The following is a 25441-nucleotide window of genomic DNA, read 5'->3' on the forward strand; positions in this document are numbered from 1 at the left end:
CTACAGGGGGTTTGTTGGACTGTATCTCTGTGCCTGGCCTTTTTCTGCATCTTTACCTGCCAGTTAACTGCCCAATGATCTGATCAGGGGAGAGGGAGAGATGGTAATAAATTGATCTTTGGGATAACAATAGCCCCCGCAACACCAAGGTGCTGGAGGCTGAGCTCCAGCGGGCCCTTTCTGGCACTGTGCACAGGCGTGGACTGAGAGCTCCTTCCTGGGTCTGGGGCATGGGGAGCCCCTCTGTTTGTAAGGGGCCCCCTCAAGCTTCATGACACCACTGGTGCACATGTTGAGATGTCATTTAACATGTCTTGAGTTATGTAATATGTGAGGTCCTAAGCAGTGCACGGTGTGGGTGAAAATAATAATTGAACTGTAACTGATGAATTCCAATGTTTTTTAAACCTTTTTCATCTACTTATAACCTTACTTTTACCTTTGTTTTTTTCCCGTAAATTGACGAGCCTTTTTATGTACGTAAGGTAACCTCAAATTACCAAACCTAACTATAACTAGTTTAACTTTTGATTATTTCAGTGAATATATACACATGTATATATAAAGATATTTACATACATATGTTTACTTACCTTCACAATATTTTGGTAGCACAATATTTAAACCTCAAAATTGTGGCCTTTCGCGTTATATCGGCCCAGGTTCTATAGACACTCCACAAAAAAGCCAAGTCACTATATGGGTGCCCAGATGCTTAACAAAAGCCCCCGCAGCCCCTGTGTTGTGAGTGGCCCGAGCTCCAGCGGGGCCTCCGGCACTGAGCACAGGCAGCGGGCTCCTGGCCTAAGAACTCCTGACTAGCAGCTGGTCCGATAAAGATCAAAGGGCAGGACGTGCCCGAGTTTATGGTACACCGTTCCCACCTCTCTATCTCCTTTCCATCTGTTTCTGCCTTTCCTTTACGACTTGATCATCGATCTGGGTTGGAAGGTTTACGATGGGTTTGTCCGGCCTGATCGAACAGGAAACCAAGCATGTGCGTGATCGCTTCTGGTGAGCTGGACAACGGAAAAGGGGATTGTCTTTGACTGTCATCATTTGCTACTTTTGAAATGCTACATTGTCATTGGTCAGTTTATATGCACCAAATGTAAATTGTAATGCTGCCTGAGGCATGATTTTCGGCATAAAAGACCGAGCTCCGTTTATCGAAAGTGTGCGGTCTCTGACGAACTACTCGTGTGTACTTCGTAGATCTCTGTCCCTGGTTGCAACCAATAAACTTTGGTCTTTGACGTCATCAAGAAGTATCCTGTGTCTCTGTTTGCCAAGACAGGGGAACTCGAAGGTTTCAGGCGTTCTCCCTGACGCCGCTGGGTTCTAAAAACCCGGTCCTTCAGTTGGCGCCCAACGTGGGGCGACTTCAGCGGTACCGGTCCAAGCCAGAGGTTCGTGAGAAGCTTCGTGAGAAAATTCTGGAGGAAGGCCAGCCACTTCATCGACCCCTGTATGTCGTCGTGGTCCGAAAGTCTTTGCTGCGAGGTTTCCCGCTTTCCGACGGCTACGAAGGACTGCTGCCCTGACTGTCGCCCTGTTTTGGAGCCTTAGACGTTTGTAGAGCGAGACGATTGACGGGTCTTCTGGTGACGCCATCGACATCTCAGTTAAGTATAAACGGAGCGTCCCCTAGTTCTTAGTTTGTTTATATCCTTTAGTGGATAGCTTTGATTTGGTACCTGCAGGCCCCAAAGCCAAGGGATTTGTGTATTCACGAGACTATCGTTTTCAGATTCCCCTTGTTGTTTGAAGCTAGACTAGTGTGCAAGATGCCTGGTTTAAGCAGTCTTAGGAAATTGTTTAGTTGTGGTACTTTGAGGGATTCCCGGTTAGAGGATTCGTGTCCGGTTCCTCCGATCGGAACTCCTACCTACGAACTATATGTGAAGCATGGCGTGGGTCCTATTAGCTATAATGAGATTTGGGTTAAATACACGAAGAATGACGGTGTCCTACAGTGGCCCCGTTATGGTAGTTTCGAGACAGAAATTTTGGATAATCTCGAAGTGAAGTTGTTCCAGAAGAAAGCCCGGCCGGCGATGTTTGACTCTTTCCGCATATGGCGCAAAGAAGCCAAACAGAAAGAAATAAAATTAGCGAAGAAAAATAAGAAGGGTATGTCCATGGTGCAAGCTGCCATTGCATACAGAGATAATGAAGAAGAGCAAGAGAGTGAGCAGATGCTTAGAGTGAGGAAGTTAGCGGTAGACAGATGCTACCCAGTACTGCCGTCTAAAGAGCAGAAAGATGAGATGGATCTTGCGAAAGATCCCTTAATGTCGCATTTGTTAAATTCACCGCCACCTTATGTGCAGAATGCTACGCCACCACCACCACCAGTCGTGACTGTGCAACTGCTGGTTGTTTTGCCTCCTGTAATTCCTCCACAGCCAGCTCCTTCGTTGGCTACTGTCCCTTTGGCGCAGCCTCCTCAGGGGCCGCCAACTTTGTCTCTTCCTGCTACTACTGTTTCTATAGCTGTTCTGACTATGGATTCTCCTACTACTGTTTCGTCTCCTCTTGTCCTTCCGACTACTCCTTCTCCTAGACAGCGGATGACCACTGCTTTTTCTGGTTTCCTGACTCCTTGGTTGGGACAATTAGGTATGTCTCCTGTGAGTGAGCGTAGACAGCTGCGTAGTCAGTTGCCTGATACAGATGAGCGAGTGGTTCTGGATCATATGGCACGTAGATGGGTGACGTACAAGTCCCAGTACGATCTTGAGGGTATTATGGATGTTTTCCGGCAATGGGAAGCACCGAAGCAACATTATGTTTTCGAGCTTATGTGTGCGTTCCTCCATGAACAATGGACGGACGAAGTGGGTAAAGCTCCTGAAGAATTGTTCCGATTGCGTTCCGAGTTTGCGAAAGGAACGATTGTGAGTCTGTACGACATCGAGAGAGCGGTGTCGACGTTATTGTCACTTCGAAGTAATGTCCCTACTGAAGGGCTGTTTGAGCCAGATTCGTCAGTTAGGAGACATGCGCGTCAGTATCCGATGCGAGAGGTTCCTCCGGTTTGGAGACCTCAAGATGGAGCTGTTGATGCGCACTTTCAGCGAGTGTGGCTACATGTTCCATGGAAGAGTGCAGAAGTCCTAGCGCTTAAGCAGACTTTACCTGATCCGCGTAAAAATCCTGCGGGATATTATAAAGAGCTTACTCAAACTGTGAGTTTGTGAGTCATGAATTTGGCGGACATAGATATGCTGTTTGGGAATGTTGTTCCACAGCCCATCTGGAATGTCATTCGACATACGGATCATAATGAATTGGGTGATACGTGGGTGAATCTTGTTGCTGCAAATGATAGACAAGTTGGAGGTGCTAAGCCTGAAAATATTATTACTGAACTTCCTGGTAGAATCATTACTTTTATGAAGACTTTGATGCCTGAAGTACGTGTGAATTGGGACAAGTTGTCTGCGTGTAAGCAGAAGAAAGATGAGACTGTGTCGGACTTCTTCTCGCGTTTTGAAGAAACTTTTGTTGATCATAGTGATCAGGATATGGCTACCGAGGGTGGCCAGAGATTATTCGTTGATAAATTTGTGCACAATCTTCTTCCTGAGTTATGTACCAAGTTGAAGGATTCCGAAAGTGCTTGGCCTGTCTCTACATCGGCGCAGATTCTAGCTACGGCTCAGTACTATGAGAATAGGCGTAAGGATGAGTTAGAGAAAGCGGATAAGAAGACTAAGGTATTGAAGACCAAAGTTCTTCTACAACAAGCTTATCCACCCCGTGTTAGTAATCAGCGTGATTATCAGCAATCACCACAATATTCGAGGGTTTGCAAAGAGACGAGACTCCTCAACAGCGTATTCCGTATGGGCATAATCAGTGTGCGTATTGTAGAGAAGAGGGCCGTTATAAGAATAGTTGTCCGGTCCTGTTGCAACGTGCAAATAGTGCTCCTGGTGTGAGAGGTAGAGGTGCTCAGCAAGCGCCTAGAGGTAGAGGTCGCGGACAGACTGGGCGCCCTTTGCCTCCGCAGAATTCAATGAATAGTTTTGACCAACAGCAGAATTCGTTTGGTAGGACTACACAATACTACGTGGATGATTACTATGTTGAAGGCAAGGAAGAGCAAGGTAATGATTGTTAGGACTGCCATAGACAAAGAGAGGGAGTTGTTTCAGTTCCAGTGGATCAGAGTGGACCCTACGTTGAAGTGATTGCATCAGGTGTGTCAGAGCCTTTTCTGCTAGACACTGGTGCTACGAAGAGTTCTATTATGCGTTCTAAACTCCCTGGCGCACCTTTGTCTGGCTTTAATAATGTTTCTATAGGTTTTTCTGGCGCCCCCGTTACGAATCCGATTTCTGTTCCATTGCCTCTTTCTGTTGGTCCTTGTAGGTTTGAAGCACCCCTTCTTTTTACTACAGGTTGTAATGAGAACTTGCTAGGCCTGGACTTGTTGAAGAGATTGTATGCGACTTTGTACTGTTCCCCGTCAGGAGTACATCTTACTTTGGGTGAGAATGTGATCTCTCCAATATATGTATATCGAAAGATTTTCTTCCATTAGAATTGTCTTTGTTACCTTATTCATTGTGGGCTACGGGTCCAAATGATGTGGGCCTGTTAGACATTCCCCCATATATTGTGACACTGAAGACGAATGCTAAGTTACCGCGCATTCCACAATATCGTATTTCAAGTGATGGTGAGCGTGCACTTTTAGCGATCATTTATGATCTGATTGACAAGGGCGTTATTGAAGAGACACGAGGTAATGTGTGTAATAGTCCTGTCTTGCCTGTCTTAAAGAGAACTGATCCTTCACAGCCTCCTGTTTATAGGTTTGTTATCGACCTCCGTGAAGTGAACAAGATTGTTGTTCCACAATTTCCTGTTGTGCCTGACATTACTGCATTATTGACATTGATTCCAGCTTCTGCCACCTGGTTTTCGGTGATCGACTTGAAGAATCATTTCTTCAGCATTCCGATCGCCGTGGAGAGTAGAGATATCTTTGGATTCTCTTTAGGAGGACGAAGTTTCCGCTTTAAGCGTGCTCCTCAAGGCCATCGATTTACAGTCAAGCTTTGAAGACGCAACTTGACTTGTTAGCTTTTCCTGATGGTGCAGCCCTTATTCAGTATGTCGACGATTTATTGGTCGCTGCTGATACCGAAGACATCTGTAAGGATGTCACTGTGTCCTTGTTGTCCCATTTATCTGATTGCCATCATAAAGTTTCTCTCTCGAAATTGCAATTTTGTCGACAAGAAGTTACCTACTTAGGTCACTTCTTATCGAAGGAGGGAAGGAAACTGACCCCAGAAAGAATTCAAGCTATTGCGAAAATGAGTGTCCCTACGACACAGAGAGAAGTACGTGCGTTTTTGGGTATTACGTCGTACTGTAGACAGTGGATCCCTAATTTTTCTCTGCTAGCGTAGCCTTTGATAGCTCTTATGGTTAAGGATACTCCAAATCCTATTCCTTGGACTGACGAATGTCAAAAGAGTTTCTCTGAATTACGCAATGCGTTGTGTTCGGCTCCTGTGTTGGGTACTCCCGACTACAGTAAGCCTTTCACATTGTATGTCCACGAGAGAGAGGGATGTGCATTATCGGTTTTGACTCAGCAGTGTTAAAACTTAGGCTGCAGCATCAACATTATCGGCGCCATCTTGCCCCCTTTTCGAGCCCATTCGTGTGCGTAAGCGGCAGCCATTTTGAGTACCATGGCCTCTCTGCCCATTGCTGATAGCCAGCGCGTCTCTCTCTCTCTCTCTTGACCTCGCAAGCATCCCCCGCACGCTGACAGCCCCCGCTCCCACATGCCTTGGGTCATAAACCCCTCTTCAGCGCAGCTCTGCCTCAGAACCCCATCCTGTTCCCAGCGCGACACCTCCCTCCATTCCTTTCATGGTCCCGATCCTTTGATAAAACCCCCTTTCCTGTGTGCCCGTTTGTCTTACTCGTTCCCAGGCTGCCACCTGGCCCTGCGGATGCTGTTTATTGCCCCCCCCTGTACAGTAGGAAGCTTCCCCCATCAAAGGATCCACGAGTTGATCAAAGCCCCCACCCCATGAGATCCGATCAACCACATACATTCCGTGAATCGGCGGAATGTCCAGCTGCGCGATAATCATCACCTCTTGTGACCGGGGTGGGGACTTCAACTGTAAATGTGTGTGGGAACGGGCCTGAAGCGGGGATTCTGAGGATGTCTTTCCGTACATCAAAGTAGTGACAGAGATGTGTTTTACATAATAAAACAATAAACTTGTGTATAAGAGGCCAGGCCTCAGAGATGCGGTTAGAGCACCTCGAGAAGATACCCTGTTGTCTGATTTGACGTGTTCTGCTCCGTCGGAATAAAACTTCTGTTTCCTGCCTTCCAGTCTCCAGCGCCTGCCTCTTTGTTTGGTAACTTGAGTGGGTATAGAGGCGGTTAACGCCGGGCAACTCTGAAAAAGGTCATCAGCCCTACCTTTTTCCACAATAGTTTGGTGAGAAGCAACGCCCATGTGCGTACTTTTCGTCGACTTTAGATCCCGTAGCCAGAGCGTTGCCGAGTTGCTTGAGAGCTACAGCGGCAGCGGCTGTTTCGATTCGACAATCTGCGGGTTTGGTTATGGACAATACGTTAGTGGTCATGGTTCCACATGCAGTGGATACCTTGTTAAATCTTACAAAGACACAGCAGTTAACTAGTGCTCGGTTGTCAGGGTATGAACTTACGTTGTTAGCGAGCCATGTGCACATCAAGAGGTGTAATACCTTGAACCCGGCTACGTTGTTGCCGATTTCGCTTGAGACAGATGATGATAGTGAAGAGCAACACAATTGTTTTCTAAGAACAGAAGAAGAGACGAAAGGGAGCATAGACTTGAGGGACACTCCTCTTCCTGACTGTGATGATGCTTTGTGGGTTGATGGTTCGTGCTTTAAATTACCAAATGGTGATACGACTGCAGCATATGCTGTGACGACTTTGCATACGGTCGTTGAAGCTGCACGTATCCCACATAACTCTGCACATGCAGCTGAATTGATTGCACTTACGAGAGCATGTGTGTTGGCGAAAGGGAAATGAGTGAATGTGTATATGGATAGTCAGTATGCGTTTGGTGTGGCTCATAGTTTTGGACGATTGTGGCATGAGCGTGGGTTTTTGACGCCGCATGGGACGAAGATCCAACATGGACAACTGGTGAATGAACTCCTTGAATCTCTTACGTTACCTTTGCAAGTAGCGATCGTGAAATGCAGTGCCCATAAAAAGGTTACGGATGATGTTGGTCGTGGTAATGCGTTTGCGGATGAGGTAGCGAAAGAAACTGCTAGAAACATGATGAGTTGAATGTATGTTGCGGGTCCGGCGAGATGGGTTCCAGAGAAGAGTATGTGTGAAGACACCATTGAGAGCGTGAAAATTATTCAGAGTGAGGCCACAGAGAAAAAGTTGGATGAATGGAGAGAGAGTAAGGGTAGATTGGACTCAAATGGGTGTTGGACTGATTTGTCTGAACATCAGAGATGGTTGTTGCCTAACGTGTATGTGCTTCCAGTTGTTACAATGGCTCATGGAATGGTACACATTAGTGTGAAAGGGATTTGCAAGTTGTTGGCTCCGGTTTGGCAGAATGTAGGAATCCCCAGATGCGCAGAGAATTTAGTTAAGAACTGTATGGTGTGTTTGATGCATAATCCTGGTAAGGGAACACCAACACCAGCTGGTCATTTTGCTCCTCCTACGTATCCGTTCGAGGCTTTGCAGCTAGATTTTATCCATATGGAGAGATGCAACAACTTGAAATATGTGTTAGTGGTTGTTTGCTCCTTTTCTAGATGGGTAGAAGCTTACCCCCTTAAGGACAATACTGCTTTGTCCACAGCGAAAGTTTTGATAAAGGAATTTTTCCCGAGGTTTGGAATGCCAAGAATTATTTGGAGTGATAACGGAAGTGAATTTGTGGTCAAGTTATGAAGAGAGTGTGTGAGGGCCTCGGGATTAGGCAGAAGTTCCACGCTGCAAACCACCCCCAATCAGCTGGTTTAGTTGAGTGCTATAATGGCACCCTTATGTTGAAATTGGCCAAAATTCAAGAAAGCACTGGTTTACAATGGCCAGATGCCCTGCCATTAGCACTTTTGTCCACCCGAATGACTGTGCATTCACGAATGGGTTTGAGTCCGTATGAGGTTGTGTTTGGTCGCTCGGCGAATATTTGGGGCGTACCAAGACCAACGAGGTTCAGTGACCTCGAGTATCCTGTTTTGCTTGATTATCTGCGTGAACTGACAACTAAAATGAGTGTTTTACGCCAACAGGTACATGACAGTCTTCCACAAGCTACAGAGGATCCAGGACACTCCATCGAACCTGGCTCTTGGGTCTTTGTTCGGAATTTTCAGCGGGTGAAGAACAAGCAACCCCGCTGGACTGAGCCCTACCAGGTGCTTTTGTCTACGAGATCTGCGGTCCGAGTGCGAGGGAAAAGAAACTGGATCCACGGCTCACACACCAAAAAGGCACCTTTGCCTTTGCCTTACGATAAGTGGGTCCAGGAGGGTCTTGCAGACTCTGAGACAGAAGTAGTGCCACGGTTTTTACCGTTCAGTGATGCTCGGCTGATTGGAACTAGCTCAGAGAAAGAGAGCGATCAAATTTTACAAGCATCAGTACCTCCTGCAGAGCGATTGGACACTACAGAGTCTCACCTTTTGTTCACTGATCAAGAACGATCCGGAAAAGATCGCTACAATCTGAGATCGAGAATTATGGACAAATAAAGTATTAATAAAGTTGATTTTTTTTACTGTTTGCAGGTTAACTCTCCACCAAGGATCTACTCATTTTTGTTTTTCTTGAACTGCCATCCGGTTCTCGCTGCTAGGGTCGCGGTTGCTACCAGTCTTGGGAGTGCAAGCCTGAGACACTAGGTCGAGGGTTCTGTTGGCCCGAGGCAGCCTTCCTGGATTCAGCAGAGGCACTCTCAAGCAGAATCAACCAACCACCGCGGGCAGCACATTTAGTTTAGGATGGATTTCTTTGAGTTGGAGAGACCTGTACAGACATTGACTTTTAGAGAAAGAATATGCAAAATAATGTCGAAGAAATGCTTTTTGATACCATCTTTGTTTTTCCTATTGAGTTTCGTAATATTCATCGCTGGTTATGTAGCATTTGTTTTTAAAACAACGTCTAATTCCATTGTGCAACCTACACCCTTACCTACTATTTCTTCTCATTCTTTCCATCCTTTGCCCGAACATGAGGTAGTCAGACGTTTGAAATTTTATAATAATTCCTTCATTCAACTTTTGCACCAGCATCAGTTAGTGATCAATACAACGAACTGCTGGATTTGTGGTTTGATGACTCATACAACCGATAAAGGTATTCCTTATTTAGTTCTGCCTTCAGTTTAAATGGTTCGATTCGAGCTTACAGAACCATGTTTATCTATGCCCATAGTGTCCACCCCCTACGTTCACCGAAAGACAACCTGAAGAATAGTGCTTTAGCTAAAGGCATAGTCGACATGATTAAAGGGACTAATGCAGTTGAGACTATTCCGAAAGATGAGAGGCAACCATACAGTGGTTGGAACGTCACTGGATATGGAGTTAGTCTGAGTATTAACCAGCGAGCGAAAAGTCCTCCACCGATCTGGATAGTGCCCCATAAGGGTTACTATTGTCTGCAGAGCAACGGTAAGAATCCGAAGGCTCAGTTAGGGAAGAGTGTTTGCGCTGAGACTTACGTGTTTGCGTCTCAGTCTTCCCAGCGTTCTTAGCTGCTAAGGGTACCTACTTTGTTTGCTATGACAAAGCGTACACATGGTTGCCCCCCGACTTCTCGGGCACATGTTTTGTTTCCTTTCTGTTACCTCCCACTTTTACAGCTGCAGCAGATTACCACAAGACGAGAGTTGATAGAGGTGTCTTTAGTCAAGAAGACACTGCAGGTCAAGAATTGGGAGATTTCTTTAAGGGTTTTCTGCCGTTTTGGGGACCTATGGCTAACAGTAGGAATATTCGTCAGCTAACGAGAGTGGTTGAGTCCACCATAGTTGAAACTGCCGGTGCCCTTGGTAACTTGACTGCTGAGCTCCAGTCGGATAGACTTATGACACTTCAGAATAGAATTGCCCTAGACGTTATTCTAGCAGATCGAGGTGGAGTTTGTAGGCTGATCCAATCAAGCTGCTGCGTTTTTATTCCAGACAACGCTCCATCAGTCTTCCAGGCCATTTCCAAATTGCACAAAATCTCCAATTCTGTCCATTTGGACAAAGGGGATTGGTCTTTGATGGGATGGTTATGGGGATTGATATCCACTTGGGGTTGGAAGTTTTTGATGGTTATTAGGATGGTCTTAGCAATACTGTTCATGTTCTGTCTCTGTGTACAGTGTGCTCCTGCTATTTGTGGCCTTTGTGCTACTTTGTGTGTACGGAGACCTGTCCGGAGAGAGATGCTTAGTAATAGGATGATGCTACAGCAGCATATCGATGACCTGATGAATATAGATCCGGATTCGGATTAAAATGGGTTTGGATTCGTTGCCTATGATAGGGCAAAAGGAAGTCTGTGGTTCCGTGGTTCCGAATTAGGTTCGACAGTTCCAAACCCGATTTTTAAAGATCGTCGGAAATGGACGATTTTGGTCTTAGCAGACCGCAAATGGCGAGTGTAACGTGTCTGAGTGTTTTCGTATGAATCGATATAGGAGAACACTCTATATTCAGGGATTTAGTTCGAACCTCCGGGTTCCATTTTGTATGCGACAGCCATTTTGTGTGGTTGCCCTAACATAGGCCCGATGACTGCGGCCGAGAAATCCTTGGGACACGTACGCCTTAGCTGACTTCTGGTTGACCTGGCCGAACTGACTCCTTGCCTGGGGCAGATCCCGCTGAGCCAGTTCCTTGTTCAGCAGCTGGTCCGATAAAGATCAAAGGGCAGGACGTGCCCGCGTTTATGGTACACCGTTCCCACCTCTCTATCTCCTTTCCATCTGTTTCTGCCTTTCCTTTACGAATTGATCATCGATCTGGGTTGAAGGGTTTACGATGGGTTTGTCCGGCCTGATCGAACAGGAAACCAAGCATGTGCGTGATCGCTTCTGGTGGGCTGGACAACGGAAAAGGTCTTTGACTGTCGTCATTTGCTACTTTTGAAATGCTACATTGTCATTGGTCAGTTTATATGCACCAAATGTAAATTGTAATGCTGCCTGAGGCATGATTTTCGGCATAAAAGACCGAGCTCCGTTTATCGAAAGTGTGCAGTCTCTGACGAACTACCCGTGTGTACTTCGTAGATCTCTGTCCCTGGTTGCAACCAATAAACTTTGGTCTTCGACGTCATCAAGAAGTATCATGTGTCTCTGTTTGCCAAGACAGGGGAACTCGAAGGTTTCAGGCGTTCTCCCTGACGCCGCTGGGTTCTAAAAACCCGGTCCTTCAGTGCTTTGCCGGTGGGCCCCTCAAGTGAGGGCCAGCGTCCCATGTCTGCCACATCTGCCCCTTTGTGAGTGTCAGTGCTCACTGAAGCCTCACATTTCTTCTGGGGGGACTCACTACAAGGATAAATAGATCAGAAACGCCCCCTAGAGGGCCGCTCTCTTGCAGGAGGTTCTCTCTGCGTTGTCCACCATTACTGTGAAAGCCAGTCACGTGGCTCTGTCTGTCCAATCACGTGGCCCTGTTTCCATGTCACACGTAAGGGAATCAAATAACAGAAATTTAACAGATTAACAGAACTTTGTTGGAAAAATAGAGTGCGCGGCAGAAAGGCGGCCCCCGAGGTGAACCAATTACCGCGCGCGTCTTTTGAAAGCACTTTGCTAAAAGCTTGTTCCGCCCAAAGTGCTGCCGGCTCCTTCCCCACCGAAGCCCTCTCCGCCACTTGTGCCTTCAACCTGTCAGGCTAAAAAGCCCCAATTACACCTCGGATACAGAGCGCTGGAAATGCACTTCCCACCTCTCCTTTCGCACCGTGTGTGTTCTTAACTACTCCATAGCTGTCATCAGAACCAGACAAGTCGCAGCTATTAGTTTCCATGCCCGCACCATCCCTGGCTGAAGTGACAGCCATCACCTGCGCCGTGCGCCTTGAAGTCTATGGTAGCACACATGCAGAGCTAGCCTTCCATGCCTTCTGCTACATGCTGCAAGGGTACAGCCTTTGGATGCGCGACACCTGTCACTGCGCAGGTATAACAAGCGCAGGCGCCTCCCGGGGAGGGCAATCTTTGGGGTGGGGTGGGAAAGGCGGGAGATGAAAAGCGGCACCTGATGGCGCGTCACTGACAACCAAATGGCCCAGATGCAAATTTACAAGGAAGTGCTGCAGCGTGGCACCGCAAGTCCTTGGGATGCGCCATACTGCAGCACTTCCAAAGCACCGGGATGCAACATATTCACAAGAATATGTTGCATGTCTGTGCTTCCCCCTGCGCTGGCGCACAAACTGCAGCCATACGCTGGCACAGGCACCCTTGCCCCATGGTGCAAGGATGCCTGCGTCGTGGGGAGATGCTTTTTGTGCAGTTACAATTCCAGTAGTTCCGCTCAGGCTTAGCCCCACCAGGAGAAGCCAGCATGCTGCCAAGCCCTTCTCCACCTGTAGTCTCTGACCCCCAACATTCCATATTACATCATTCTAGGAGGAACTCACTTGCAGAGCATGAACACATTGAACCCAGCATGCAACATATCCTCCTTTCTTCCAAAAGGAAAACAGAAAAGAACACCATAGCGGATATAGGGAGAAAGCAGAAGCTGGATAAGCGGAAGAGAGTAGAGAGAGCCAGGGAGAGACAAGAAGGGCAGTGGGAGAATAAAAGGAGAACATCAAAAGAAATTAGAGCAAACAGGTAAACATAATCCATTACCCATCCTCCCTTCTTTATATAACCAAAGACGAGAAAGAGACAGAAAAAAACCAATAATAGAGTAGGAAGAGGACCCATCAATTACTACTACCTGCACACCTACTAGCCAGACATGTATGCGAGGAGTCAAGTCAGAGCAGGAGGAAAACAGAAAACAGAAAACAGAGAAGCAGAGAAATGCAAATGTTTACACATACTTCTCCATCACATATTGAAGACCAAATCAAAATAGAGAACAGGGCTGGGCTATAGTGTTGACAATGAAACATGAAACAAAAAAACCAAACGCCCAGTGTAACGTAAACCCTGCACTATGGAAATGGGACTGGAACCCAAACCATACACCCAAAAAGGGTAACAACTCGCTTGTGCAAGGGTAAGCTCGAGAGGAGGTAAGACATTGTGCACTGTTGCAATAGAGAAACACTCGCAATGTAAACCGTGCACTATGTAATGAAGGTAAGAATCAGTGTGAGACACACCTCGAAAGGTCAAATGTTGTGCACTGCGTAGAGGGACAAAGACCCACGTGAGATACCTCGTGAAGGGGCAAAAAGCATTTTCTACTGTAGCAATGGGACTGAAACACAGGCTATGCACCTCATGTGGAAGTGAAAACAATGTGCATCGAACCATGGGGAGGCACCCAAAGAACGCACCTTGTGTAGAGGTAAAGACAATGTGCACTAAGCAATGGGAGTAGAACCGTGCAAGACACTTAGAGTGGAGGTAAAGCAATGCGCACCGGTAGTTCACTGTAGCAACGGGACTGGAACCCGTGCGACACACCTCGTGTGGAGGTACAAATGTTCTGCATTGTGAGAGGTAAATAAACACTTAGAGTAAAACATCCTCGCGTGGAGGTAAAAACGTTGTGTACTGGAATGATGGGACTATAACCCAGACTGTACACCCTACATGGGGTAATGGCACACTAGAATACAAACGAGATGGGACTGAACCCCAAAGTGTACACCCTGTGAGGGGCAATGTGTGCAAGAAAGATACTATGGGTGTGGACCCATGACCTACACTATACATATGAAATTAGGTAGACCAAACACCTGGACAAGAGTGTAAAAAAATGCGCTGTAATGGTAAATAGTGTGCATTAAAGCGTGCACAGGTATAGGATACCTAACTGGTCCAAAAGAGACAATATTGTAGCAAGCATAAAGGAAGAAAACACAACCAAAGCACCATTCCCCTTTATAAGAGGCATGCTAAATGGACAATGGCGTGCCTGTCACCGCGATATAGAGAGACAGGCAAGGCAAGGTTATAAAAAAACAAGACTTCAAAATACAGGGGCGTCCCTAGTTACTTGAGACAGTACAGTGGACCGGTAAACAGAAGATCCGACTGAAGAACGAAGTGCGTCGTGGCTTGAAGAGAAAATAGGACTTGCTCGCCACTCACCACAGAAGCAAAAAAACAGTGTCCTCCAACCTCCGTTTGTTGAACCTCTGGTTACCAGAGATCGTAGTACGATGCTCAGGTGTAGCAGGAGAACAGAGGAGCATCAAGTCCAAGTCTTTGTAAATTTGTCACATATGTTTATATTTTTGCTGTACATCCTGTGCTTGCTGTGTTGGATTTTTTTGTCCTTTTGCCTGCGTTGTTTTGATTTTATGGCCTGCTATTGTTCGCCAGGAAGTTCTTTAGTCATTGTAAAATTTGTCATATTTATTCTTACTTTTGCTTGTACAGTCTATTCATGCTATTTTTGTTTGTTCTATTCCTGCAACAGTTCTCTCATGTAACGTAACTGGTTCTATTGTACAGTGCTCTGACACCTTTGGGTAAAGTCCGCGCTTTATAAAAATGCATTAAATAAAATAAAATGAAGAAAACGTGGCTGGCATAACGGAGAAGGATATAAGAGAATAGGCCAATCACAAGATGGCAGTATACCCTTTTACGTCTTACCGGGTGGCTCACCGCATCAGCGTGCCCGAAAGCATGAAGGAATCCCTGAAGATGGAATGGACATCACAGAGAAGACGGGCCTACTGACGAAGGTCACACAAATGGAAGGACCACACGGGAGGAAGACACTGCACTGAGGTAAGCGTGTGCAGCATTGGGCACGAGCTTGGTTAGTTTTCAAAATATAGATTACTGTTGGGCAACGCTACAGACAAGAGGTCTGAGCGTTTTCCAACAATAACGGACACAACGTGTCTCACCTTAATATGACCGGAGAGACTCGTGACATAGAGGCAGGCCGTCCACAAACACGTCTTCACACTATCAGCTCGCAAACGTGCACTCCTTAAATGGGGAACTCACAGGTCGGCTCTTGTGCAGGTCTAGATGTGTAGAACGATTTGTGGAGACATTAAGGAGCTATTACAACACGATGTAGACACCTCCCTTCTTGCTCATAGAGAAGGAGGATAACTGCGGTTAGAATCCATCACCAGGGGGCATATTACCAAGCAATAGCGATAATTATCGCTATTGCTTGGTTAGAGACGAAAATTTACTGCTGGCTGCGGCGATTTTTATCGCAGATAAACTTTGGTATTACCAAGGTTTATCGTAAATGCGATAAAAATCGGCCGCAATGCATGAATATCGCTGAAAACTCAGCGATATTCATGCATTACCGAGCTAATGCTCTTAGCCATGTTATCCACCTCCCATTGGATAACATGGCTAAGAACTGCTCAGGGCAGGTGTTAGCTTTTGGAGATATTCGCGCTTAGCGCGAATATCTCCAAAAGTTGGTAATAGGAGATAGCGATGTTAGCGACTGTTTCCAGTCGCTAACATCTTGGCACGCCCACTTTACATGTCATTAGTGATAAATGTCACTGACATGCAAAGTGGGGCCCAAGACGGTCGCTATCTCCTACTAGCTGTCGGTAACTGGTGTTAGCGAGAGCTAGGTAATAGGGAGATAATTTTATCTCCGCTTTCTTGGCTTTTGAAACCAAAAAAGCGGAGATAAACCCCCTTGATAATATGCCCCCTAGTTCCTTTTGCCCCACGTTTAAACTAAAACATGACGATTGGACATGAGCGAAAGTCTTGATGTCTCAGAGTGGGCCAAAAATAACAGACACTGAAATGCCTCCCCTCACACCTCCTCCAAAGTGAGCTTCAATATTTCACGTGCATCATCATGGGGGGAAAATCCTCTTCTCTTAAGTAAACTTGTGACACCATGAAGATGTTTCCAAAACACGGGGTCAGTTTCTTTGTGGTACTGGTCAAAACAACCATAAACTACTACTGTGTGAAACAAAAATGTCCCCGTGGTGTGTGAGACTGAAAACAGGAACCCTTCAAGGCAGTCCAATTACTTTGCTTGTCGGGACGCTGTAGGGACGGCAGGAACCGAGCTCTTGAGACGTTGTAGGGACTTGAGCTGCAGTTGAGACAGGACCTGGCACTGGTACGTAGAGGGCGCCCGATGGCAGGGTCACTGGTGGGGCTGATGAAATGCAGCTGTAGATGTAGATGCAGAAGTAGACCTGTGTTACTCCCACTAGAACTTGAGAGGTAGTAGACGCAAGTTCTTGAGTCAACTTGTCGCCATAAAATTGTAGTGATTAACTCCACGCAGTTTGTAGTGTTCAGGAGTAGTTATTGTAGTAGTTACAATTCCGGTAGTCCAGCTCATCATGCTGCTCAGCCTTTCTCCACCTGTAGTCTCTGACCCCCAATGTCCCACATTACATCATTCTAGGAATAACTCACTGGCAGAGCATGAACACATTGAAACCAGTGATGGAGCGGACTTTCAGATTTATTTTTGAAAAGTTTGTGACAGATGAAGCTCTCGTGAATTTTTATTCTTTTACTAATGTGTGTTGCACGATTTACATGTTTACTGATTCAACCTAGAGTAATATACACCTTCATGAACATGTGGGTATAACTATTTGTGCTCTTGTTATGTTTGTTGTCTAGCTTTGATTAATATATTTACTTTGTCTTTCGTTTGTTATTTATTAACCGCAGCTGTTTTGAAAATAATAGCATGTGCATTCTTTTATATGTGCTTTTGTTTATGTATTGTCGTCTCATGTGTATGTGTTTGTTTATTCGTTTGTATGCAAAACTAGGTAACATAGCTAATGGGTTAATATTAGTAGAGAGGGTAGGTAACAGAATAATTATCATTTCTTGAATTAATTATTGTCTTGTGTTTCTTTGCATACTAGACACCCTCATTGCATTGCATGCAAAAAGGCTTGTGGCCTACTTCTAAAATGGACGAAAGCCTGACCAGAGTGACGCTTGCACAGCTACGCTGAAATAAAAAAAAATATATATATATCTTTCTACATTCATTCTTGGAGAGAGGCTTGCAAACAAAGGCTGTGTGGAAGCTTAGGACATTTGGTTAAATTTGTTCCTTGGTCAAGGCCGTACTTGTCGTTCAGCAGCGGAAAGACGGAAAAGCATGAGCGGACAAAGGAAGTTTTGCCTTAGTTAAATGTTACTTTCTTCGGAAGCTGCCGGTGTCATACTCATGAACAATAGTACTTTTGAAACGTGACTCTGGCTATGTGAGAAACGGATGATGACCGCATCGAAAGACTTTCGACAGCCAATGAAATTTGCTCTCGAGCGGAGTGGTCGCTACCCTGCCTCGCTGGTGACCCGTGGTATCGTTGCTCCTCTTACTCTATTCATTGCCTCATAAATTGCTTCCTGCAGTCTGCCCTGCTTGCCGCTTGTCTCGTTTTGCATTCTGTAACCGATTTTGCTCTTTTAAACTGTATTGCGCGTTTCCCCACAAGCGCTCCGCTCGGCTCCTCCCCCCGCCTCCATTTTGCGTGTTTGTTGTGGTCCTCGTGTGCCCGCCCCGCCTCCCAGCTGAGACGCCCTCCCACTAAGCACATACAGAGCTCCGCTACCTTAATCGCGCTGTGACTCACTTTGCTCTCGAGCGGAGTGGTCGCTCCCCTGCCTCGCTGGTGACCCGTGGTATCGTTGCTCCTCTTACTCTATTCACTGCCTCATAAATTGCTTCCTGCAGTCTGCCCTGCTTGCCGCTTGTCTCGTTTTGCATTCTGTAACCGATTTTGCTCTTTTAAACTGTATTGCGCGTTTCCCCACAAGCGCTCCGCTCTGCTCCTCCCCCCGCCTCCATTTTGCGTGTTTGTTGTGGTCCTCGTGTGCCCGCCCCGCCTCCCAGCTGAGACGCCCTCGCCCCTCCCCCTCCACCATCCATATATGACAGTTGCTCCCGCGTGCAGCGTCCACGCGCAGCGTTCGCGCCCAATCCGCGCCGAAGGTGCGCCAAAGGTAAGCCCGTCTACGCCCGTCCGCGCCTGGACCGCGCCCAGCGCCAGACCCCCTGCCCCTCACGCTGCCCAGCCCCCCGCGTTACCTACGATGCCGCCACCCTCCTAGCCCTTAACCCCGGTCGCGCCCCCAACTGCGTCCAAGCCGCTCCCGGACGCACCCATGGACCGTTCTCCTGCTCCTCCTGCAAATTTAGCGGCAACGACAACATCTCCGCCACGACCACACCACAGATCCCCGACCCAACCACCTACAATGCATCCTCCTCAACACCCGCTCGGTCCACAGACACGCCATTGACCTATGGAATCTACTAGACACCGTCTCTCCAGACGTCGCCTTCCTAACGGAAACATGGATGAACGCTTCCTCCGCCCCTGACATCGCCATCGCTATCCCTGATGACTATAAGATCACACGCAAGGACCGCACCGACCATACAGGAGGAGGAATCGCTATCGTCCATAAGAAATCCATCCGCATTTCCACCAGCTCCGACGCCAACCTCGCTAACTCCGAACACCTTCACTTCCAGATCCACATCGATCCCAAGACAACTCTTAGAGGCACCCTCCTCTACAGACCACCAGGACCCCGCACAAAATTCAGTGAAGACATCACAGATTTCATCACCCCACACGCGCTCCCCTCCAAAGACTACATCCTTCTGGGAGACCTCAACTTCCACCTTGAAAAGATCAACGACCGCAACACCGACACCCTCTTAGACAACCTCGCCAACCTCGGACTTAAACAACTGGTCACTTCCCCCACCCACATCGCAGGTCACACACTTGACCCCATCTTCACCTCCAGCAACCATGTCTCCTTCAGCCACACTACGGATCTCCTCTGGACTGACCACAGCTGCGTTCACTTCACCTACAACAAGCCAAAACCCATCATCCACCTCCAACCAACTCTACAAAGAAACTGGAACAAAATCACCACGGATCAGATCTCCACATCGCTCCTTCTAACCTCCCCAGCCCTCTCTTCTAACGCCAACGAAGCCGCCTCCAACCTCACCCTTTGGTTATCCAACACCGCTGACACCTTAGCACCACTGAAAAAACGTCAACACAAACTTGGAAACAAGAAGGCCTCATGGTTCAACGATGATCTCAAGAAGTCCAAGAAACTGTGCCGCTCCCTTGAAAAGGCCTGGAAAAAAGACCCATCCGCCAGCAACAAGGACACCTTCAAAAGCGCCACCCGTACTCACCACCAACTAATCCGAAAAGCCAAGAAAACAGCATTCAAGGACCGACTTGACAACAACGCCCACAACAGCAAGGAACTTTTCAACATCGTCAAGGAATTTTCCAACCCCTCAGCCAACTCCAACGACATCACCCCCTCTCAAACCCTCTGCGACTCCCTAGCCTCTTTTTTCCACAACAAGATTGCTGACATCCACAACAGCTTTGACAACCAATCCGGAAGCCAACCCACCCTACCATCTGCTGACCATCTTCCCCCCGTAAACACCCTTAACGCCTGGAACCCAATCTCCACTGAGGACACAATCCGCCTGATGAATTCCATCCACTCTGGATCCCCCACAGACCCATGCCCTCACCACATCTTCAACAAAGCAGACTCCGTTATAGCTCCGCACCTCCGAGACGTCATCAACTGCTCCTTCAACTCCGCTACCTTCCCAGAAGACTGGAAACACGCTGAACTCACCGCCCTTCTGAAAAAACCAACAGCAGACCCCACCGAACTCAAAAACTACCGCCCCATCTCGCTTCTTCCATTCCCGGCCAAAGTCATCGAGAAAGCCGTCAACAACCAGCTCGCCGCCTTCCTCGAAGCCAACAAATCACTCGACCCCTCACAATCTGGCTTCCGAGCCAAACACAGCACTGAGACCGCCCTCATCGCAGCAACAGACGACATTCGAACTCTACTAGACAATGGAGACACAGTCGCCCTCATCCTCCTCGACCTTTCTGCAGCCTTCGACACAGTCTGCCACAGCACCCTTCTACAACGCCTCAGAAACATCGGAATCCAAGGAAAAGCACTGGATTGGATCACCTCGTTCCTCACCGGAAGAACCCAGAGAGTCCGCCTCCCACCATTCAAGTCAGAGGCCACTGAAGTCATCTGCGGTGTACCTCAAGGATCCTCACTCAGTCCCACCCTCTTCAACGTATACATGAGCCCCCTCGCAGCCATCGCCCGCCAACACAACCTCAACATCATCTCTTACGCGGATGACACTCAACTGATCCTTTCTCTCACCAAGGACCCCAGCACCGCCAAAACTAACTTACACGAAGGAATGAAAGAAGTCGCCGAATGGATGAAACAAAGCCGTCTGAAACTGAACTCAGACAAAACAGAAGTCCTCATCTTAGGTACATTCCCCTCTGCATGGGACGACTCCTGGTGGCCGGAAGCCCTCGGAAAAGCACCCATCCCGACAGACCACGCACGGAACCTTGGCGTCATCCTGGATTCTTCACTCTCAATGAACAGACAAGTCAGCGCCGTATCCTCTTCCTGCTTTAACATTCTTCGCATGCTCAGAAAAACATTTCGCTGGATCCCCTCCGAAACAAGGAAAACAGTCACCCACGCTCTAGTCACGAGCCGACTGGACTACGGAAACACCCTCTACGCAGGTACCACCGCTAAACTCCAGAAGAAACTACAACGAATCCAAAACGCCTCAGCCAGGCTTATATTAGACATCCCACGCAACGAACACATCTCTGGTCACCTTAAAGACCTCCACTGGCTACCCGTCAATAAGAGGATCACTTTCCGACTGCTCACCCACGCACACAAATCACTCTACGACATCGGACCAGATTGCCTCAACTCCCGACTGTCCTTCTACACCCCCTCCCGCCAACTTCGCTCTTCCAGCCAAGCCTTCGCCACTGTACCTCGCATCAACAAGACCACCATGGGAGGCAGATCCTTCTCATTCCTGGCTGCTAAAACATGGAACTCACTTCCCGCTTACCTTCGCCTCACCCAGAATCACCTAGCGTTCAGAAAGCAGCTTAAAACGTGGATATTTGACAAATAATCCTCCTCCCCCTTCCTAAGCGCCTTGAAACCCTCTGGGTATGTAGTGCGCTATACAAATCTTTTGACTTGACTTGACTTGAGTTCTGCTCGAATATTTGTATTCTTTTAGTTAGTTTTAGATAGGAAAATACTATAAGAATTGCCCCCTTGCTAAGAGCACTGTTCGATCGATCCTGTGCTCCAGAGAAGCTGACAATTTTCCCTTTCACGTAAGACTTAAGAATTTTGCTTTACTTACAGGTTTTTCCTTTTAGCTAAGTTAGGGAAATAGGCTATGAAGTATTACATAAATAACTGTCTGAGCTTTTCTCATACTGATGTTGGTTCTTTGAATTTGCTAAAGTTTTGTGCCACTAATGAATTAAGATTGAAATAAAATTGCTAATAAAGAGTTAAGCTTTCTTAATCAAATAAAATTAATAAAATTAATTTTTGAAATGACAAGCTGGTCTTGATCGTTTCTTTGCGTTACCATTAGTTAATCCATTGCCTTTAAATGTGACTTAATTAAAGTGTTTGTCTGATTTAATTAATTAGGTCATATGATTCAGTAGGTCAAAATACAAATCTCTGCTAAGAATGGGCCTAGTGATAGTTTTATGAATATTGGTGAGTATCATGGTGTAGAGATTATATATGAGACTGAATTTCTTTAGACCCGCTGGATCGCCAGCATGCAACAAAGTGACGTACTGGCGGCGCAGGGGGCTTGTAAATCTGCCCCCAAATCTTCGGCTGCATTTTGGTGAAAATGAGCCCTGTGTGCGCCCTGAAACCAAGCCTCTAGGCGCACATTTGTGGCCAATGATGGGCAATCATCATCACAGGTTATGCGACCACTGCCCAGAGCCTTGGCTACATTTGCTGTGTTACATTTGTTGTGTAACATTTGTTGTGTTACATTTGTTGTCGTGCTGTCCCCACGTTGCCAACGATCGACGCCGCATACTTATTCCCCTCTGTCGAGGCAACGACCTCAGACGCTGCAGGGAAGCTGCAGCATCTGACCTGTGCTGCACCAACAACACTGCACAAACTCTCGCAAGGCGAGGGTAAATGTGCCAACGCCATTCGAGCAGCACAGACAAAGCCCAGCCAAGCGCACAAAAACAACAAACAGTAACTGTGACAGCCCAGGTGTCAGGTGAAGAACGCCTAAGCCCCGACTAACTGCCCCTGAGAATGGACATCTTTACTGACGGAGCAACAAGTGACCTCCCTCCAGAGTCTGCACGCGGGGGCCCCATGATGGGACTGCTCCGAATGATCCCCCGCCCTGAACCCCCTTCGTGGGCTCCCAGCGGAGTCACGACACCAGCCCAGTCCAGATGCACTTTCTGATGTACTTTTTCGCTGAGCAACTCGAGTTCCATAGTCGCACAGGGAAATACCAATCAGCAATTTGCACTTTCCTTCCCGTCCCTACAGCACTTTAGATGCATCCTTACTGCACAAGCCTGCCAATATTTTATGGACTTACTCTCATTTTATCATCTTTGAATCTCTTAAATATTGTTTACAGGGCGAAGTGCTCTTTTTAAAAAAAATACTACCGATTGTATGTTACATTTTCTTATAAATGTATTACCAGACATTGCCCGTAGCCTTTATTTACGGGTAACCATTTAACACGGCTACCCCCATGTAATGATTTTAATTAATCAAACATGAATAAACGACTAAAATAAACACTGGCGGATACATCTCAACAAGCATTGGCTGTGTAACCCTGCTTGTCATGGTTCCTGTGTCACTCAGACACAGATCCGCCTCTAATGCAATGCCAGTGGACTAAAGTGAGACCCCAGTGCACTGTGCGTTCAATCCGTGGTAGAAACGAAGGCTTATCAACTCCTACTCAACCACGTCAGGTGCCTCCGGCCTCCTATGGTTTCAACAGGAACGTCCTGTACGGGGAGCTCACTCCTTCCTTAAACAAATAAAATAATAGGAGAATATTTATGCAAAAATATGTGAATATTTGTTTAACATGTATATTTTTTACAGTAATGCTTAACTTCTTTACAGTAGACCTTTCTCAAGAAGCAGCCAATAAAATGGGCCACTGAGAGCAGAGAAACACACATTATACCCACTCCTGCCTCTTAAAAACCACCAGCAACAGGCTATCTAGAACCTTCCTTTGTTCGATGACGTCAGCAAGAGTCTTAAGACCCGGTGTGACCTCATTCCCTGGATGGCCCCTTTTAAAGGGTGACATTGTCCATGGGGGCTGCTGCCTCCAGGTGTATTGTGACGTCAGTAGAAGGGATAGGTCCCTCCCTGTCCACCCATCCTACTGAAAGGACAGACCTGAGCCTTCTCCCCAGGTAAGAGGGGCAAATGTTGGACTCTCAAGGGTGCCGGATGTGGCCATTTGGAAAAACCGCCATTGATGAGTGGAGAAGTGTGGCTCAATGTGGCCTGATGCAGAGGTCTAGCCCGGGACCAGGGTTCAATTCCCCACCTCGGCGGGTCTTGGGCTCAAAAATTCCACGGACCTGATAATTCTCGCCTTGGTGCCTATTCCATTCATGAAGTCCCACTCTGCAACTCCGGGCAATAGCTTGCTTAATCTCCACAACGGCCCCCACAACGCTAAGGATGCCTGGCCTTCACCTTGGGGGTGCCCAGGAATGGACGCCTCACAGGGAAAGCCAGGATGGGTTCCACAGCGTTATTCGTACAAGCGCCTTGAGACCCTTGCGGGTGAGTAGTGCGCTATACAAGTATCACTTTACAATTTACATTTACATGACGACCACGAAGGGTAAAAAAGCAGACTCAGCAGTTTATGTCACTAGAGGTACAGAGATGTCACAATCAAACGCCAGATCAAGAGATATTTTGTCAGGGTCAAAACGACGACGATATCCCGCCACGCGGGATCGATGTGAGTGTGGTTCCTCATACGTGGCCTTGGGTTCAGAGAACTACGTCACCAATTTGTAGCGTGTGAGTTCCTAAAAAACGAAAATAAAGGAGCAATGGAAGGGATGTAGAATATTGGTGTACTGGTAGCATACAGGATACAGGTCCTCTCAGTTCCTCAACCACAGCAGCACTCAACCAGAAGGCTGGCCAATGGACCCAAGCCCTGGACGCTTTCTAAGTTCTACCAGAAGTGATGTAAACCAAAACACACACATATAGACCACTTTTCGGAACATAAGACATGTTCGTGAGGTACTCGAGGTGTCCATCTCTTTCCTCGGCCAGGACGAAGCGCCTACGTGGAGCCTCTACGTGCTGTGCAACCAAGGTCTGGGTAAGTGATTTCCTAGTGATCAAGCATCCACAGATCGAGAGGTTTGGGTTGAGAAGTCTGAGAGGAAGAGTCGAAAATGAGAACGTGTGAGAGTGTCATCAGAGTCGAGGAAGACACTCCTCTCGGGGACCCTCTCATTACAGAGATTTCTTTTCAAGAGAGAAGTTCCATAGATAGCTAATTTATAAGAAGAGCAGACGTCACTAGCACCAGGAACTTCTTGGCTTCCAAGCCGGACATTGCACATGGCGGCTGAATGAGGCACCACTCACGACATCTGAAGGGGTCACTTGTTGGAGCCCGGGTTTGGAAGTCTGGGTGCTGGGTCTCATCACCGGAACCTTCCTGCCCTCTTCACGTAGAGAACAGAAGCAGGGACCTTGGTGCTGATGGTCCATTCTACTTTACCTTTGTATGGATTCACTCATTGCTGGTGTTTTATTTTAAAGCTATGTATTAAGATATGTTTGGTCTCCAGGCACCAATGCTTATGACCACACAATATTTATATGAATAAACAAGAACACTGAGGCCTTCAATGCACATTTGTCAGGATAGGGTTGGTATTAACTGCAAGGGGTGAATATGATTTCTCCCTAGTGAGATATCTACCATGTGTGGTAACTACCTTCTATTCCGAGTTTTCAAAAGAAAACTAGGCGCAGCATGTGGAATTGGTCTTTAACACACCAGGTTCTGCAGGCGTTGCCTTTTTTCTGGGACTTCTCCCCAATATATCTGGTAGGAGAAAGCTGCAACAGTCTGATAATGTAGTGTGTAAGTTCACCTGTAAGATCATTTACAACATTTGTAATTGCATCTGTCCCATCCAAGATGACACTGATGAGGTGAAACTCCACCAGTGTGACCCCGCCTTGTCTGTGCAAGCTTTCATTATGCTGCACACAGGGCCGGTCGGGGGCTAAAAATAGACACGGGCACCGTAATAATAGTGGGCCCCATGAGCAAAC

At 47.2% G+C, this 25441-nt stretch overlaps 1 protein-coding gene across 2 annotated transcripts in view; it reads right to left on the reverse strand.

The window, feature by feature from the left end:
* Positions 1-25441, reverse strand: part of TMEM132C (transmembrane protein 132C) — a 1238854-nt gene that overhangs the window by 64961 nt on the left and 1148452 nt on the right. The gene's annotated exons all lie outside the window — the stretch shown is intronic.

This window comes from Lissotriton vulgaris, chromosome 11 (assembly GCF_964263255.1).
Source record: "Lissotriton vulgaris chromosome 11, aLisVul1.2, whole genome shotgun sequence".
Taxonomy (NCBI): domain Eukaryota; kingdom Metazoa; phylum Chordata; class Amphibia; order Caudata; family Salamandridae; genus Lissotriton; species Lissotriton vulgaris.